Below are 13,874 nucleotides of genomic sequence, written 5' to 3'. Positions count from 1 at the left end.
AAAAGTACATAGGTTAAGATATTTTGAAATCTTGATTTTTAGACTTTCAACTTCCCATATGTCTGTAGGTAACTTGAGTTTAGATTATTTGTGTATCTGAGGTTCAGGGGCAATTAACAGGCATGTGCTAATTACTATATCTTCAGAATTTTGTTTGCATATCTGACTTATGTAGAGAATCTTGTCTCCAACATCCCAGGATGCATCCAGGTTTGGTTAATTATCAGGCCCATGTAATGACCCCATGTGGAGTTATGAGCTTCAAAGGCTAAATGAATTTAGAGATTTCAATCTGGGAAGGCTATACAACAATAATTCATTAGAAATTACCTCTCTTCTGAGACCGTGATCAAAGGCTCTTGAGATGTGACATTATCTCTTATAGTTTGAGACCAATGATTTTGTTTTTTTTAGAAGTCCTGTCTATTTCTTTTGTTCTACAAGTCTGTAGTTGAGAACAAAAGGGAGGGGCTGATATCACCCATTCCAGCATTTGTTCACAATGCAGCTAAATCAATTCATAGTAGATATTAGATAAATCAGATATTAAATCATGTGATATCCAATGCCACTCAGCCATACCCTGACATTAAATCCCCCTTTCAATTCAATATATGTAGGACACATGTATTGAAATTGGCTCAAAGTCAGTGGTACTTGGTGAGTGTATTGATAGTATGCATCATAGACAGTCTTCTATGAAGAGAGTCTGTTATTTTTGAGCACTCATGCTTGCTAGCTAGGCATCTTTAAACTACAATATTTCTTTAGTGCATTTGGGGATATGACACTTCATTCTCCCTCAATGACTTGTATTGAATTTCTAAAGGCCAGCTGTGTAAGGAAAGAGCCCAAGCTGTTATGCGGCTATTAGACAAATTTCCATCTATTATTCTCTCACTTTGCAGATATAGCAAAAGGCTGGTGGGTCGTTTCTACAACAATTATCTCACCCTGTATATAGCTGTGAAAATTTTGTAGAGCCCATACAGTAGATAAGAGGGCTTTTTCACAGTCACTAAATTTTATTTCTACTGGGGATAGAGTTTTGCTCGCATAAGCAATGACTTTGCTTAAATTATCATGCTTTTGGTATAAAACAGCACCCATGCTTATATCTGTGTAACCTGTTTCTAAGTAGAAAGGTTTACCACCGTCAGGGTATGATAAGCAAGGTGCTTGAGTGAGTTTTCTCTTCAGCTCCTTGATGGCTGTCTCTTGAGTCTCACTCCAGTGCCATTTCACATCCTTCTTTAGAAGAAGTAGCAATGGTTTAGCTAATTCTGCATAATTATCAATAAATTTGTAAGAATAATTTGTCATACCCAGGAATGATCTCAATTCCTTTAAGTTAGTTGGGTTCTTAGAATTTATCATAGCTTCCACCTTTTTCTTCTGAGGATTTAACCCTTCAGAAGTAACTTCATGTCCCAAGAAGTTTACACGAGGGCGGCACCAATGAGCTTTTTGTAGGGATAATTTGACACCTTCCCTTTTAAGTTGGCTGAGGACATGTTTAAGCTCTGTGATGTGTTTTTCAAAGTCTGTGCATTTGATTAAAACATCATCAACATAAGATAAGGTCCCCCTTTCCAGTGCATCAGGCATAGCCTTATGCATGAATACAGTAAATTCATGTCCTGAATTTATGTATCCGAATGGGAGTCTCTGAAATGCATACTGGACCTTTTGGAACGAGAATGCAAGCTTATACTGGTCCTCCTCATGTACCTTTATGGTCCAATATCCCTGTGCACAATCAATGGCAGTGAATATTTTGAATCCCTGCATCTGCGCTAGGCACTGGTCAATATATGGCACAGGCCAGCCAGACATGTACACTCGCTTGTTTAGCTGTCTTAAGTCAGCACACAAACGCCATTGTCCATTGAGCTTAAGGACACTGAGAATAGGATTGTTATAAGAGCTATGCACTTGTCGAATAATACTTCTTTCTTCCAGGTTCCTTATGATTTCTGCAAGAGAATCATATGAGGCTAAAAGAAGTCTGTATTGTTTAACAAAGACAGGTGGTGCATTGGGATGTTTGGATTCTTGCAATGTGCAAGTCTGTAGTCCCGCAGTCATAAAAATCCCTAGCAAAAATATCCTTGTACTCCATCAGGAGTTCTCGGAGCTGTCTGCGTTTTGATTATAATTTACATTGCCCCCATGATTCTGGATATTGGGGTATTCTTGCTCTTTGATTGACTGATCAAATACTAGAGAGGCGTCTTAATTTTTACAGATGCCTTCCTCTGAGCTGAAGGGATAAATAGACTGAATTGTAAACAATCCTTCTGGCATAGATGCAAAGGATTGTTCTATTAACTGTTCTTCAGTTAAGTATCCTTCAGGTATTAGCCCAATTACATTATTCTGGAATCCAAAAGTGTAATAACTTGATTCCAGCACATATCCTATCGTAGTTCCCTTGGATGAGGTGATATCCTGTGGGGTCATGTTATGCACAATAACATGTATTGGAATAGTTCCAATATTTACCATAGGAGTATGGGTCATTGTTATACCCAGATATTGCATTCTATGGGAGATGCATATTAGTGTTTCAGAATTTTTAAATTTCTGACCTCTTTTTACTTGTAAGGCTAAGAGGAATTTATCAGTCCCAGCAGGGATTACAACATTGTTAGACACCTGCATATTCACAGCATATGGCATTTGCTGGTTTGATTTTAGTGTTGCATTTTCATCCTGAAATACTTCAGGGTCCCCTTTTAACCTGCTCCAGATGTAAAGGTTAATCAAATCTATTTGTATGGCATATCTATGTAAGAGATCATTGCCAATATATATTTGATTATGGGGAGTATTTTAAACTAAACACAGATGCTTCGCTGATTTATTACCTATGGAGATAGATAATAAACATTTAGCTGTGATGTTATAGCTTTCACACTTGTCATCCAGGTCATGGACCAAGAGATTTTGGGGAGAAAGATATTTAATCACTTTAGGTTCAGCTATCTGCGCTAATAAGCCTTTGCTTATACAGCTAGCTTCCTGTTTTAAGTTTAATTTAGCCTACTTGGTTTTTCCAAGGTTATGCACATGCATAGGGATAAGTAGATCCTCTTTAACTTTCTCAATTTCTGCAAGGAATTGCGAATGATCTCCCCCTTTAGGGGATTTAGGGTCCCCCTTGTGGAGGTATATGGTTAATACATCACCATCTAAGGAAATATTCGCTATCTTTCCAGGCAAAATTTTAGAAGTATTACCATCAGAGCCACTTAAAGGAGTCTGATCATCTATTTGTAGGATAGTGATTTCAGGTACAGAGTCATTCCTGAAATGAATCTCCACAGCATCTGGCTTCTCTTACACCACGTGACAGTTATGTCGGGTGTGAGATATACCGGACCGCTCATAATTAATAGGCCTTTTTACTTGTGACCAGATTACATTATTTATGCAATTGATTATAGTACTTAATCAATTCAGTAGATCACTACCAATAATTAAATGATCAGTTGGCAGATCCACTATAATGACAGGGTGTCTTATTACCCTGTTCCCCAGCCTTAGTTTTAACCATGCCGTACCGTAGACTTTGAGAGATTCACCCTCAACACCTATTAGAGAATCATAAAATTCTTTTAGTTTAGGTTTGTGGGGTGTTAGCTCATTTAGCTGTGTGTAGTACCTGTGAGATAAAATAGTTGCCTGAGATCCAGTATCAATTAATCCCATGATAGGGTTAGCAACTGAATCCTGGAGCTCAGCTAATACATAATATCTCCCTGCAGTTTCTACCATTTCACACATAAAATTAGCATGATTACATATCTGTGGGCTTCACCAAGTTTTACCTGTATTCGCCACGTTATCTGATGCAGAAGAAACTTCATTCTTACCAGTCCTTTCCTTTGTAATAGGGTTGACAGGGTTGTTGTGTACTGCATCTGTGGGAATAAGGTTAGGAAAACTGCAAAGGAAGAGATTTGTTAGAGCTTCCAGGCTGAGGTTGCTCGTCATCACAGCTAAATCGTCCGTCTCTGGTCTGTAGGAGAGAACTTGATTAGTACCATTATTGACATTTATAATTTCATTTGGTATATCTCTCCCCTCTCTCTCAGGTAATACCGCAGTATTTATGACTGTGCCTTTGGCCCACTACTGACCACTGGCTGTACCCCTAAAAAAGGATTATTAGGGTTTTGAGCCATCAGAGCTTGACTCATATTAGTAAATAGTGTACATAATTGACTTACTTGCGTACTGAGTTGGCCCACTTGATTGGACAAGCTATTTCTACCCATGAACCGATTTTTTGATATCCCAGGGTGTTGATTCCTGGATCCTTGGTATTCCTCAGAATCATAGCTGTTGTTCCTATTTTGACGTGGTTGTCTTTGGGGTTCAACTTGTTCAGTGTTAATGTCTTGGGGAGCACTATTTACTTGGGGAGTTACGCTGAGATTATTTTTGTCACTTTTGGTATTTATTTTTATGGGGGTACCAATTACCTTGTGGGTGTTCATCTCCTTGGGGATAATTATTTATCTGGGTATACCCCCCATTTTGAGTATATTTTCTCTGCACCTCAGTCCGTGTTGGGGGAGGGGAAGAGTTAAAACTTTGCAGGGAAGGCCTGTTTTCTCGGGCCACCTCCACATAGGTTTTCTTTTTAGATTTCAAATTGAGGGGGCTAGGTGACACCCTAGTTTCTGCCACAATTTTGGGGCTGGGCCTTGGTTCCTTTTTAACCCCCTGTTCACCGGACTGCTGAATAGAGTATAACTTGGTACTCTCTTTGATCAGCCAGTTCAATGAGCGGTTGTCATCAAAATCTCTAGCCAGATTCATTTTGATGTGTGAGGGCAGTGCTTCAAAAAATAAATTCACAAACTCTGAGCTTTGAAATATGGGGTAGTCTTCGGCCATACTGTACGCACTTTTTAGTACAGAAAGGAATTCTATAGGGCTTTGATTGGTACTACATTTTAAACTGTATACAGCTATTTTCGCAGTGGTTTTAGTGCGATATTGCCCTAACTACTTTTTGCACTGATTTTTTGTTTCACTCCAGGAATGAATATTCATATCCTTTAGAGAAGCAAAGCATTTGTGATGTTTACCCTCAAATACCCAGGGCAGAAATTCAATTTTTGACTGCTCACTAGTAACATTCATTGTGGATAAAGCATTTTCATAGGTCACTAAGTGGTCAATTATAGAATTGGTTCCCTTGTTGGAAAACTTAGGTGCTGCACTCTTTAAAAATGTAATTATTTTAGGGGTGTCATATTCCTTATTGGGCTTATCTTTGGCTTTCCTAGGGACCTTATTTTGGGGGCTGGAGTGTTTCCTATTCTATTGTGGGGAGATCCCTTACGCATATTAGCATTATCTGGGTTATTTGGGTAGCTGGCTCCACCCTCTGACTCACTACTAGAGCTTTCCCCCTTATCTGAAGTATAGCAGTTCCCTGAATTTAACCTGAGGTGACTGTTTATTTGGGAAGTGTATTTCTGACCCAATAGGGGTCCTTTGTTTAAATTCTTCCCTAATATTCTGCAGTTCATTTCTCATCAATTCTTTAAGGGATTTAAAATTATCTGCATTATCCTCATTGCTAATAGAGGGGTTTTCATTATGACGATATGGCCTTTTTAAACCACTTAACTCTCTTTGGCTTTGTGTGAGTTGCTTAATTAAATCTTGGATTTTGGCTAGTAATTTTTGGTTATGCTTATCTAAGGCAGCCACGTCTTGTTTAAATGTAACAATTTCATTTTCGGCTATATTTAAATTCTCTTCACATTTACATGATGAGCGAATATTATCGTTTATTAATTGTAATTCCTTTTCTATAAGGTGGAGGGACATTTTGTCAATAATGCATATTACAAGGGGCCAAGATTTTAGTATAAGTTCCATCCCGTTTTTTGAGATTTTTGCATTGATTAGATTTTAATAATTCTTGGAATAATTTACTTTTTTTATTCCACCTTCCATCATCAATAGCAATATTTTTAGCCTTAATTGCAAGCATATTCATATAATCATTTAAGTCACCTGCAATATTACACCTCTTTTAAATGTGGCCTATAATGGCTATCTTAAGGAGATCGCCCTTAGTGAGGGGTAATTTTGGGGAACATATTTATTCATTGGATTCACTTCTAGTAACAGACATTATTATTTTGGCTAAGTATTTGGTTAAATTAAAACGCTAATACAATTTTGACCAACAAGAGGAATTATTTTTTAAATATGAATATTAATTTTCAAATATTAATAAAAAAAAATAAAAAAATAATAAATAATTTTTCAATTTTTTTTTTCTTTCCTTTCTTATAATCTCTATGTGATAAATATAATAATCTCAGCAGTGCCTCCAGATACTATGTCAGTATATACCAGGGTTATAATACAATTTGTTTATTCTTTAAAATAACCTCTAATTAAAATGTATATTCAAAACAATAGAAATTAATATTTATTCCTACATTTTTAGATTAGTTAAAATGTATATACACATACTTCCCATATGTCTGTAGGTAACTTGAGTTCAGATTCTTTGTGTATTTGAGGTTCAGGAGCAATTAACAGGCCTTTGCTAATTACTATATCTTCAGAATTTTGTTTTCTTATCTGACTTATGTAGAGAATCTTGTCTCCAACATCCCAGGTAGCATCCAGGCTTTGTTATTTATCAGGCCCATGTAATGACTCCATGTGGAGTTATGAGCTTCAAAGGCTAAATTAATTTAGAGATTTCAATCTGGGAAGGCTATACAGCAATAATTCATTAGAAATTACCTCTCTTCTGAGACCGTGATCAAAGGCTCTTGAGATGTGACATTATCTCTTATGGTTTAGGACCAATTTTTTTTTTAGAAGTCCTGTCTATTTCTTTTGTTCTACAAGTCTGTAGTTGAGAACAAAAGGGAGGGTTTGATATCACCCATTCCAGCGTTTGTTCACAATGCAGCTAAATCAATTCATAGTAGATATTAGCTAAATGAGATATTAAATCATGTGATATCCAATGCCACTCAGCCATACCCTGACATATGGTACTAGTAGGAATCATCCAGCTACATAGCCTAGTAGTGCAAACTGCACTAGACATCAGTCTTTGATTGATTGTATTTGCACCGGCCACAATCTTTTTGTACAACATTATATATTTGATTTTGCACAAGTTGGCAGGCGTGCACACATTGCTCTGGCCTTTCTTTTCTCAGTAACAGATGGGTTAACTTTAGCTTTGCAGTTTGCACAGTGCAGTGTAAGATCCTTTATTTAGTGAGTAATAAAATGCAGGAGGTCACCAGGAGGTATTGGAGCTGGCATAGGTTCTGAGTTTGAGATATATTTATTACTTTACTATATGGTTTTATCTGCTGGTATTGGAACTGTATTTGGGATATATGCATTAATTTTACTACATGCTTTTATCTACTGGTATTGGGTTAGGCACCTTTTAAACTTTATATAGCAATCCCTTGGTTGGCTAAAAGTTAGTCAAGGGCAGTTTGTGTGTGCTCCATTGAGCAGGGCTGCATGCAATGTTTTTTTCAGCTTCTTACACTCATAATAGGAAATTAGGAGTGTATTTATGGCACCTCTTAGTATGATAAAACATTTTTCTTTTTTACAACACAGTAGTGAGTATAGAAAAGATTGTGTATCATTCTAATTGCTTAGTAACTGGCACTGTGCCACAGAATTGTGTGAGTGGGTATGTGAGCAGAGTGTGTGTGTGCGTGTTGTGTGTGTGTGTCAGTGAGCAGAGTATGTGTGCTTTATTATCCAGGTAATGAACATATTTCAGTTAAGCTGGTGCTTTAGTGCAATGTTTCTCAACCACCTTAAGTACCCCCAACAGGCCAGGTTTTTATAATAGCTGAATCAGTGCACAGGTGAAGTAATCAGCTGATTAGTAACACAGTGGTTACTAACTTGCTCTCACCCATCAGCTGATTATTTCACCTGTGCACTGGTCCAGCTATAGATAAAACCTGCCCTGTTGGGGGTAATTGCTGCCCGCGGTATATGTGTTTCTCCGGCGTATCATATCTAGTGCCTCACCAGCCTCTGACCTCACCGTACATCACTGATTAGGAGCAGCGGTTGCATAATGTGCCCGTCATTGGTTGTATCCTGCTAAGGAGCTGCAAATCATGCAGGTATCCTACACTATTATCCCTAGACCTCCACAACCCCCAACACAAACTAACCCAACTCTACCTAACACCTAATCCCCCCTCTAAACTAAACCTTCTAAATTACTTAAAAAATCAAAATCTAAGTTACAGAAAAAAAAATCAAATCTAAGTTACAGAAAATAAAAAAAGACATTATCCAAAATAAAAAAACACACCATTATACCTATATAAATGGTTCCAGTGTGCAGTGGTGACCGCATGAAGACCAGGGCTCTAGAAAGAGAGCTGAATATTGGAAGAAAGAAGATGTGGAGCGGAGGCGGCAGAAGAGGCCGTCAAAGTCCACCTCTGCGAAAATGGGCCCCAGGCACCTGGACCCGGGGTGAAGAGAGCCCAACGTCGGATCAAGAAGAGCTGGATTTTCGCATGATGAGTACAAACTTTGGGTTTAGTTAGGGCTTTTTTGGGGTGGGATTTTTTATTTTTAAAAATAGGCTTTTATATTTTAAATTGTATTTTCTAGGATGGTTTGTTTTAGGTAGATTTTATTATTTTGGGGGTGGGGGTTACTTGTATTGTAGAGGGGGGTCTTGAATTTTTTTTTTATTTGTTTCTTCTAATATTCACCTATCTTTCTACAAAAAGCCATTTTAAGGCCTATTGTAATTTATTTTACTGTTAGGGCTTTTTTGTTTTGGGTGGAGGTTTTTTATGGGGCCTCTAGATTAGTGTTAGGTATAATGGTGTATTTTTATTTTCGATAATGTCTTTTATTATTTTCTTGTAAGTTAGATTTTTTTTCCATGTAACTAGCGTGGGGGGGGGGGGGGGTAAGGTGTTAGTTTAGTTCTAGTTTGTGTTGGGAGGTGGCAGTTTAGGCCTTGATCACCTTGCCACCCTCCATACCTGTAAGGGGGATAATTAGGTGATTTTTTATGTTTAGCATTTAGTAGGCCATAATCACCTAACCACCCCCATACCTGTACACTATAATTCTGGTCCCTAGACGAGCAACAATGAGTGTGGTGACGTCATGCTCCCATTGACTTATACCGGAGAGACACCGACGCTCGCCAACACTGCTCAGCCACGCCCACTTTTTTAGAAAACGTTTGAACATCAGGGCCTATGTGAGAAAACGTGTACAAAGGTCCCGTCATGAATGACCTTATGTGTGCACACACTTGTAACATTGTTTGACCCCCGTGTGCACACACTTGTAAACTTGTATGACCTGTGTGTGCACACACTTGTAACCTTGAATGACCCCCCCATGTGCACACACTAGTAAACTTGTATGACTCCCTGTGTGCACACACTTGTAACCTTATATGACCCCGTGTGTGCACACACTTGTAACCTTGAATGACACCTTGTGTGCACACACTTGTAACCTTGAATGACCCCCGTGTGCACACACTTGTAACCTTGAATGACCTCTTGTGTGCACACATTTGTAACCTTGAATGACCCCTTGTGTGCACACACTTGTAACCTTGAATGACCACTTGTGTGCACTCACTTGTAACCTTGAATGACCCCCCATGTGCAAACTCTAGTAAACTTGTATGCCCCCTGTGTGCACACAATTGTAACCTTGAATTACCCGCTGTGTGCACACACTTGTAAACTTGAATGAACCCCTGTGTACACACACTTGTAACCTTGAATGAACCCCCATGTGCACACTCTAATAACCTTGTATGTCCCCCTGTGTGCACACACTGGTAACCTTGAATTACCCCCTGTGTGCACACACTTGTAAACTTGAATGACCCAGTGTGTGCACACATTTGTAACCTTGTATGACCCCATGTGTGCACACACTTGTAACCTTGAATGACCCCCCATGTGTACACATTTGTAACTTTGTATGACTCCCCATGTGCACACACTTGTAACCTTGTATGACCCCCCCGTGTGCACACACTTGTAACCTAGAATGATGCCCGTGTGCACACACTTGTAACCTTAAATGACCCCCTATGTGCACACACTTGTAACCTTGAATTACCCCCTGTGTGCACACACTTGTAAACTTGAATGACCCAGTGTGTGCACACACTTGTAACCTTGTATGACCCCGTGTGTGCACACACTTGTAGCCTTGAATGACCCCCCGTGTGTACACACTTGTAACCTTGTATGACCCCCCATGTGCAAACACTTGTAACCTTGTATGACCCCCCGTGTGCACACACTTGTAACCTAGAATGACCCCCGTGTGCACACACTTGTAACCTTAAATGACCCCCTGTGTGCACACACTTGTAACCTTGAATGACCCCTGTGTGCACACACTTGTAACCTTGAATGACCCCATTTGTGTACACACTTATAACTTTGTATGACCCCCCCGTGTGCACACTTTTGTAACCTTGAATGACCCCCTGTGTGCACACACATGTAACCTTGAATGACCCCCCGTGTGCACACACTTGTAACCTTGTATGACCCCCCATGTGCACACACTTGTAACCTTGAATGACTCCATGTCTGCACACACTTGTAACCTAGAATGACCCCCGTGTGCACACACTTGTAACCTTGAATGACCCCCTGTGTGCACACACTTGTAACCTTGAATGACCCCCTGTGTGCACACACTTGTAACCTTGAATGACCCCTGTGTGCACAAACTTGTAACCTTGAATGACCCCCCATGTGTACACACTTGTAACTTTGTATGACTCCCCATGTGCACACACTTGTAACCTTGTATGACCCCCCGTGTGCACACACTTGTAACCTAGAATGATGCCCGTGTGCACACACTCGTAACCTTAAATGACCCCCTGTGTGCACACACTTGTAACCTTGAATTACCCCCTGTGTGCACACACTTGTAAACTTGAATGACCCAGTGTGTGCACACACTTGTAACCTTGTATGACCCCGTGTGTGCACACACTTGTAGCCTTGAATGACCCCACGTGTGTACACACTTGTAACCTTGTATGACCCCCCATGTGCAAACACTTGTAACCTTGTATGACCCCCTGTGTGCACACACTTGTAACCTAGAATGACCCCCGTGTGCACACACTTGTAACCTTAAATGACCCCCTGTGTGCACACACTTCTAACCTTGAATGACCCCTGTGTGCACACACTTGTAACTTTGAATGACCCCATTTGTGTACACACTTATAACTTTGTATGACCCCCCTGTGTACACACTTTTGTAACCTTGAATGACCCCCTGTGTGCACACACATGTAACCTTGAATGACCCCCCGTGTGCACACACTTGTAACCTTGTATGACCCCCCATGTGCACACACTTGTAACCTTGAATGACCACCTGTATGCACACACTTGTAACCTTGAATGACCCCTGTGTGCACACACTTGTAACCTTGAATGACCCAATTTGTGCATACACTTGTAACTTTGTATGACCCCCGTGTGCACACTTTTGTAACCTTGAATGACCCCCCGTGTGCACACACTTGTAACCTTGAATGATTCCATGTCTGCAAACACTTGTAACCTAGAATGACCCCCGTGTGCACACACTTGTAACCTTGAATGACCCCCTGTGTGCACACACTTGTAACCTTGAATGACCCCCTGTGTGCACACACTTGTAACCTTGAATGACCCCTGTGTGCACACACTTGTAAACTTGAATGACCACCTGTGTACACACACTTGTAACCTTGAATGACCCCCCATGTGCACAGTCTAGTAACCTTGTATGTCCCCCTGTGTGCACACACTTGTAACCTTGAATTACCCCCTGTGTGTACACAATTGTAAACTTAAAGACCCAGTGTGTGCACACACTTGTAACCTTGTATGACCCCGTGTGTGCACACACTTGTAACCTTGAATGACCCCTCGTGTGTACAAACTTGTAACCTTGAATGACCCCCTAGGTGCACACGTTTGTAACCTTGAATGACCCCCTGTGTGCACACACTTGTAACCTTGAATGACCCCCTGTGTGCACACACTTGTAACCTTGTATGACCCCCTGTGTGCACACACTTGCAACTTTGTATGACCCCCCCCCTGTGTACACACTTTTGTAACCTTGAATGAACCCCTGTGTGCACACACTTGTAACCTTGAATGACTCCCTGTCTGCACACACTTGTAACCATGAATGACCCCCTATGTGCACACACTTGCAACCTTGAATGACCCCCTGTGTGCACACACTTGTAACCTTGAATGACCCCCTGTGTGCACACACTTGTAACCTTGAATGAACCCCTGTGTGCACACACTTGTAACCTTGAATGACCCCCTGTGTGCACACACTTGTAACCTTGAATGACCCCCTGTGTGCACACACTTGCAACCTTGAATGACTCCATGTCTGCACACACTTCTAACCTTGTATGACACCCTGTGTGCACACACTTGTAACCTTGAATGACCCCCTGTGTGCACACACTTGTAACCTTGAATGACCCCCTGTGTGCAAACACTTGTAACCTTGTATGACCCCCTATGTGCACACATTTGTAACCTTGAATGACCCCGTGAGTGCACACACTTGTAACCTTGTATGACCCTGTGAGTGCACACACTTGTAACCTTGAATGACCCAGTGTGTGCACACAATTGTAACTATGTATGACCCCCCTGTGTGAACACACTTGTTACCTTGAATGACCCCCTGTGTGCACACACTTGTAACCTTGAATGACCCCCTGTGTGCACACACTTGTAACCTTGAATGACCCCCCTTATGCACACACTTTAAGCTTATATGACCCCCTGTGTGCACACACTTGTAACCATAAATGACCCCCCTTGTGCACACACTTGTAACCTTGAATGACCCGTGTGTGCACACACTTGTAACTATGTATGACCCCCCTGTGTGCACACACTTGTAAACTTGAATGACCCAGTGTGTGCACACACTTGTAACCTTGTATGACCCCGTGTGTGCACACACTTGTAACCTTGAATGACCCCTCGTGTGTACAAACTTGTAACCTTGAATGACCCCCTGTGTGCACACACTTGTAACCTTGAATGACCCTCCGTGTGCACACACTTGTAACATTGAATGACCCCCTGTGTGCACACTCTTGTAACCTTGAATGACCCCCATGTGCACACACTTGTAACCTTGAATGACCCCCTCACACTTGTAACCTTAAATGACCCCCTGTGTGCACACACATGTAACCTTGAATGACCCTGTGTGCACACACTTGTAACTTTGTATGACCCTGTGTGTGCACACACTTGTAACCTTGAATGACCCTGTGTGCACACACTTGTAACTTTGTTTGACCCCGTGTGTGCACACACTTGTAACCTTGAATGACCCCCCGTGTGCACACACTTGTAACCTTGAATGACCCTCTGTGTGCACACACTTGTAACATTGAATGACCCCCTGTGTGCACACACTTGTAACCTTGAATGACCCCCTCACACTTGTAACCTTAAATGACCCCCTGTGTGCACACACTTGTAACCTTGAATGACCCTGTGTGCACACACTTGTAACTTTGTAAGACCCCGTGTGTGCACACACTTGTAACCTTGAATGACCCCCTCACACTTGTAACCTTAAATGACCCCCTGTGTGCACACACATGTAACCTTGAATGACCCTGTGTGCACACACTTGTAACTTTGTTTGACCCCGTGTGTGCACACACTTGTAACCTTGAATGACCCCCCGTGTGCACACACTTGTAACCTTGAATGACCCTCTGTGTGCACACACTTGTAACATTGAATGACCCCCTGTGTGCACAC

Source organism: Bombina bombina, chromosome 12, assembly GCF_027579735.1.
Source record: "Bombina bombina isolate aBomBom1 chromosome 12, aBomBom1.pri, whole genome shotgun sequence".
In the NCBI taxonomy this organism is placed as follows: Eukaryota; Metazoa; Chordata; class Amphibia; order Anura; family Bombinatoridae; genus Bombina; species Bombina bombina.
This window is presented reverse-complemented; position numbering follows the sequence as displayed.